The 6,337-nt window shown below is 39.2% G+C and overlaps 1 protein-coding gene across 1 annotated transcript in view; it reads left to right on the forward strand.

Moving 5' to 3' along the window:
• LOC138308597 (TPR and ankyrin repeat-containing protein 1-like) overlaps positions 1-6,337 on the forward strand; it is a 150,651-nt gene that overhangs the window by 96,389 nt on the left and 47,925 nt on the right.

The raw sequence follows: 6,337 nt of genomic DNA on the forward strand, positions 1-6,337 counted from the left end.
ATAGAATCAAATATTGTTTCAAAAAAGATACAAAATTAATTATTTAGTTCCAACAAAAATTCAGAATGAAAATAAATGATACATGGCTGCAGTATATTTCAACTATGTAAAGTTTGTCATGTATACATGAACCAGGTACAGTTTTAATAGATATACAAACACTAATTATTATTATGACGAGAAATAATACCGTATGTGTCCTCAAAAATATATCTAAAGAACAAGCTAAAACCCACATACATGTAATTGTATACCAGAACATATACAATATAATTTTACCAATTAACCTGAATCCTACATACAATAATGATTATGTATGTGTAAACCAGTACATATACAGAATAATAATTATACAAATTAAAAATCTATAAATATATACAACAAAACTGTATGAATTGAGCGGTAGCAAACTATTATAGATTAATTGAAACAAATCTTAGCTTGATAATGCACTAGCGGTTACATTCTAACTGTACATGCATTACAACGGTACATTTCAAAAATATACAGGACATTACCCCTAAAGAGGCCCCACGAAAGAACCGCTATTTTCCCCAGGGTTACGTTTTACGCAATTGGGGAACAGGTATGAATCATTTGACCATATATTACCACTCATTCATGAAAAAATAATGCTAGGGACTAATTACATAATGATCAAAATACGAAGACTCACTCACTATCAGCTGAACAGGGAGTACCGGGTAGTAGGCCTAGTTACATACAGTAGCGGTCCAGAGCTGCGTGCTCGTTTGAACTGTACTCTTCACTATAACAAGTTGTATTAACACTCTCCATGCATCGTAATGTTTCCCGAGTCATATGTTGGGATTGTCGCTGCTCCATTGCCTTTCCTTTCGCATTTAAAGGGAGTCAGTTGGTTGTTTTTGGCGAAAACTACGGTAGCCATGTTTTGTTTACTACGGAAAACTGGTGGATGTTGCGCATGCGTTAAGATTGAACTGCACTGATAGCCGGTCGGGAGGACATATTAGGAGTCCTATAATATGTATTAATTTCTTCGCATACAAAGCGATTTTGATGGGAGATTATATTTTTCTATTTCATAGAAATTATACTGGATATATACAATGTATACACCATTTTTACCGATTTTAGCCTTGTTTGCCAGACTATTCGCTTTAATTATAAGCAAGATTCTGTGGCAATATGAAAGGCTTTTTTTATTTTTTCTTGTCCAATAATCCTTAATAAAGTAAAAAAAATGTTTCATCTGACCCCAGACTCATTTACATAAATCCAATATGGCGATCAAAATGGCTGCCTTTAACAGCTAAATTGCTAATTATGAAATAGACAGTTCTAAAAATGCACGTCATCTTCTAGTTGAATTATATAAATGTCTGAGCACAGAAGTCCGTGCTTTCGGCATGTGCAACTATTTGTGCTGCATTGTTTTTTGCAGTTACATCTGATGATTTCAAGGAGCTCCTGAGGTGCTGATATGTTTGTCTAGGAAGATACTGTCCCTCATCAATGCGCCATCCCCATTCGATAGGAGTCATGGTTTCCCCTAAAAGCCCTTTCCATTCCATAATTTGATAATATATCCGTAGACTGTGGTATTTCGCTGCTGTAGAAGTTGGTGGTAGGACATGTGGCTGTAAGTGTGTCGTGCTTGAAGATATCTTCTCACAGAAACGCCTGTATCGAAGTGTATCCAAACTGATATCCGTATCGGCACCATACAAACACACCAAAGCCTTCTTGCCCGCTAGTTCTATCTGCCTCTTTTCAATTTTATCTGTTTGGTTGAAAACACTAGCCTGTTCCCGGAATTGCTGTTTGTCTTTTACATTCTTCAATGCAAGGCCTTTTCCAAGACCAAACACGCGAGAGGTTGTATCACAGCCTAAACAAGATGAAGTGGCATACAACCATTCCAAGAGCACGCTTTGTTTTCTGGATGTTTCTATCTCGGTTTTTTCGAGAGTTTGCTTTACATTCAAGTGCAAAAATCACCATGTGGGATTGAAGGTCAACATGGTGAATGATCAGGATCAACAAGTCGGTATCATCACCAACAAGATCGGTGTCTTTTGTTCCAGCAGACTCCACGACAGTTTGTACAATTAGTACATCGGCATCACTTTTGGCCCGATAGACAGTGCACCAAGCGTCTTGCAGCTTTTCACTAAGCAGATGAAAGAACCGTTGTTTATTGTCCTGATTGGCGAGGAACTCCTCCTTTCTTGAGGTGATAACCATGTCACTAGAGAAGAAGTTAACCTTCGGACCAACACTAGCTCCTGTCCGTCTGAGGTGGGTCGCATCCGTTGTTGATGGACCGTCTTCATATCCATCAAACACAACAACAGCATTTCTGTATTTTCGATTTACATAGTCAACATACAATGCACAAACACTGCTGAAGGTTGTCGCTCGTGGCCATGGAATACGGTGCAATAATGCACCCACATCTAAAACATACTGAACATCATCCGGTGGTTCCTGTTGATCGAGCTTTGCCAGTTTCCATATTACATCAGCCAGTGCTGGTTTATTCGCTTGCAGAGGAAGGGATAATGACTCGAACAATGCTGCTGGATAGCTACACAGTTCGTAGCTGAAGAGCGAAGGGAGTTCACCAATGCGGTCCCCAGCAGTTACCAATCTCCTAAAAAGTAGTTGCGGGTCGACCTGAACAGATTCGTCACTTATCTTGATGGAAGATCTTGCTCCAATTGTGATCGCCTGCTTTGGCTTTTTAAATACATAGTCCTGCACATCCTTTCCAACCATGGATTCCAAGATCTCAGTACCCACACTATGTGATCTGTCTACATTAACTGAAGCTTCTGCTACAACACCATGTGCAACACTACGCAACGTCTGGTCTGAACTGAAGGGATTTCGATCTTGAAGGTAACCGAGGAGCCCAAGAGTATCCTTAACATTCCTCAACTGACTAGCATTCGACATTTCTTTGTGCTGCTCGCTGGTTTCATATTTCATACCTGTGAGTTCTTGCATAGCATCATTAATATCCACACGAGCAGGCATTGACATAAGCCACACGAGGCGTTGGGTTTCTGCCATACCTCTACCTCTGGTAAGCCCTCCACTGGTTTTTACACTCCTCATCAGGACCTGTCCTATGATAAGATCGGTCGACAAGCCAGCCCAATAACGATCGCTTCGACGAACAACATGAAATCCTTGTGTGAACTTGTCATAGAGCTCCGGATGTGTCTCTGGTAGTGCTTGCATCATCTGAAAATACAGATATGCAGACTTTGCATATAGATTGTGCCCAGAGGCAGCGAAGTATGGTAACATGTCGTGAACCGATTGGAGATGCAACACCCAGTTTCCTGTTCTCTCGGCTTTCAAAAAACGTCGCAAAATGTCCACCATTTCCATATACTGCAGCCAGAGGGTAGCCGTGCGGCTTGACATTGAATTCTGCTCAGTTTTCATTTTATTCACAACTCTCTCCAGGACTTCTGAGGAACAAGCTTCTTCCTTTGTTGTACTGCCAGACATCAAACCATCATAAAGTGCCCGTATCTCGCTTAGGTCTGGTTCTGCAATAGTTGAACAAGTTTCCTCATTTTCAGCAGTCTGTGATTTGTCTGCTTCTGGTTGCTCGTCTGTATCTTTAGATGGCACTGGCTTATTGTATGTATTGGCTACCAACATTGTGTTGATAAGAGAACTATATCTTGCCTCGTAACGTTTCATTTCTTGTAGGTTTGTGCTAAAATTGTCTCCCAAATTTTGCCAACGATCCCAATAGGGTTGGAAAAGGAAAGGCCCAAGGGCCTTTATCTAACCCCAAAAATCACTGCAACATTTGACTTATTTGGACGGCTTCCGTCGATCGTCTAACATTACACAAGTAGACGCAAACATCTAGTGTCCTAGTTGTGCTTTTTACTAACTGCGGACCTTCCATGTTAGGTGTTTTTAGGACATCTGACCCGAAGGGTCAGGATGACCTATTGTAATCATGCACTGTCCGTCGTCGTGCGCCGTTCGTAAACTTTTCATTCAAACGACTTCTTCTCAATAACCAAAAGGCCCAGGATACTGATATTGGGCCTGTAGCATCCGAGGATGAAGGGCTACCAAGTTTGTTCAAATGAATGACCTTTGTTTAAGGTCACAGGAGTCAAATAGGATGAAATCCTTTAAACAACTTCTTTTCAATAACTAAGAGGTCTAGAGACCTGCTATTGGGCCCCTGACATGCTTGGATGAAGGGCCATCAAGTTTGTTCAAATGAATGACTTTGATCTTCATTCAAGGTTACGGGGGTCAAATAGGCTAAAATCTTTAAACGACTTCTTCTCAAGAACCAGGAGGACAAGGGTACTGTTATTGGGCATGTAGCATGATGGGATGAAGGACTACCAAGTTTCTTCGAATGAATGACCTTGACCCTCATTCAAGGTCACATGGGTCTATAAGGCTAAAAAATTTAAACGACTTCTTCTCAAGACCCAGAAGGCCTATGGTACTAATATTGGGCCCTTGATATGCTCGGATGAAGGGCTATCAAGTTTGCTCAAATGAATGACCTTGATCTTCATTCAAGGTCATAGGAGTCAAAAAGGCTAAAATCTTTAAACGACTTCTTCTCAAGAACCAGAAGGCCCGGGGTACTGATATCGGGCATTTAGCATGCTGGGATGAAGGGCTACTAAATTTGTTCAAATGAAGGACCTTGACCTTCATTCAGTGTCACTGGGGTCAAATAGGCTAAAATCTGCAAGCGACTTCTTCTCAAGAACCAAAAGGCCCAGGATACTCATATTGGACCTGAATCATACTGGGTTGAAGGGCTACCAAGTTTCTTCAAATGAAGGACCTTAAACTTCATTCAAGGTCACAGGGGTCAAAATGGCTAATATCTTTAAATAATTTCTTGTGAATAAATAAGAGGCCTAGAGACCTAATATTGGGCCTGTGACATGCTGGGATGAATAGCAACTAAGTTTGTTCAAATGAATAACCTTGATCTTCAATCAAGGTCACAGAGGTAAATAGGCTAAAATCTTTAAACAACTAAGTTGTATTGTACTAATAGTCAGATGACCGTTTAGGCCCATGGGCCTGTCGTTTTCTGTTACCATGGAAACTTAGTCAAAATACCAAATTACTGTTTCGTTTTGGTTTTTTTTGGCAGTAACTTCAAAACCGTTCAACGCAGCTCCTTGAAACGTTCTGTATATAGAAATGTACCTTTTATCACATTACTACACCAGCCGACATTTTTTAGAATCTCAACGTCAAAATTTGTTGTAAAACTCAGCGGAGGCCGCCATTTTGTCACGACGTCCTCTAAAACTGACGCCACGTTATTGTTTACTAACGTCAGATCATTGTTGTGTAACATACATTCAGTGTTCTAGCATAGCCAATTGTGCGATAGACATGCTAGAACACATAATGTATGTTACACACGAATGTATAACCAATGATTATATTTACGTTTATAAAAAGAAAATAGATAAAAACTAGAATATGAAAAAAACTTATGTGTCTGCATAGAGAAAAAAACATCATTTGATGGAGAAGCCGATGATTTGGTGTGATAGAGTAGGTCATAGTGCTCAACTTCCGGTATGTAACCATGGAGAAAGGACTTAAAAAAATAGAAGATGAAATACTCCCGGTCGGATCGATAAAATGGGATAAACAACGATAAAGACATAACTTCAATCCATTTCAAATATTTAAATTAAAAATATCTACATATTGATCAATTTTCTGAATATGTTATATTCTTCAATGAATTATCACACACTAACATAAAACAGTCTTTTCTTGACCTCTGGATTTTTTTATGAAGGTTTTGGTACACCAGAGCCTAACTGCAATAATCACTGGATATCAGGCGGATTATGTGATGAAATATAATCCAAGCCTTTTAAATGTGTCATATCGCCAAAACCATAATATAAAAGATCATTTCTCCGAAATTACATATATTTACTTTCGCTTTCGATTTTGTCTAGTACTGGGTATTGTATTATAATAACCCTGCTCGATTCGCTGTGAAAAGCGGTGACCGGGAGACGACCGGGCGATCTGGCAAAAAAAGCATAACCGGCGTATTCCATTATGGCGGACAGTTCTTCAAAGCCTCAGTAACATTTTGATTTTTGCATCAAACATAATCAAAGACTGAATTTAAGTTGATCTAATAAATAGCATGACATTCTAATTTGGTTATAATTATGTTATGATTAACATTAATTATATTAATATTATATTTGACAAATTAAAAGCGATTGAGTAGTCGACGCATGTGCGTGGTTTTCTATGTTTGGTAATGAATAAGTGATTGTTATTCAGTTAGTAATGGTCG

The sequence above is a fragment of the Argopecten irradians genome, chromosome 15 (assembly GCF_041381155.1).
Source record: "Argopecten irradians isolate NY chromosome 15, Ai_NY, whole genome shotgun sequence".
In the NCBI taxonomy this organism is placed as follows: Eukaryota; Metazoa; Mollusca; class Bivalvia; order Pectinida; family Pectinidae; genus Argopecten; species Argopecten irradians.